Here is a 318-nt window from a genome sequence, read left to right on the forward strand (position 1 = left end):
ACCTGACAATGAATTTCTCAGAATGTATTCCTGTTGTTAAGCAACACATGACTGTATATATACACACATGCACACAGACAGACACACAAACACATTTCCAACTCCCAGGTTTGTACACAAGATGAATGAGTATACATCTCTACCAAAACACATATGCAAGAATGTTCACAATAACATTTTGTTAATAGTATATGGGGAAACAACTCAACGGGTTATCAACATTAGATTCAATCAATAAATGCTTGTTTATTTGTACGAAGGAATATTATACACCAATGAGAATAAATGTACTGAAACTACATACAACTTAAATGGATT

This window comes from Galeopterus variegatus, unplaced genomic scaffold, assembly GCF_000696425.1.
Source record: "Galeopterus variegatus unplaced genomic scaffold, G_variegatus-3.0.2 Scaffold13744, whole genome shotgun sequence".
Taxonomy (NCBI): Eukaryota; Metazoa; Chordata; class Mammalia; order Dermoptera; family Cynocephalidae; genus Galeopterus; species Galeopterus variegatus.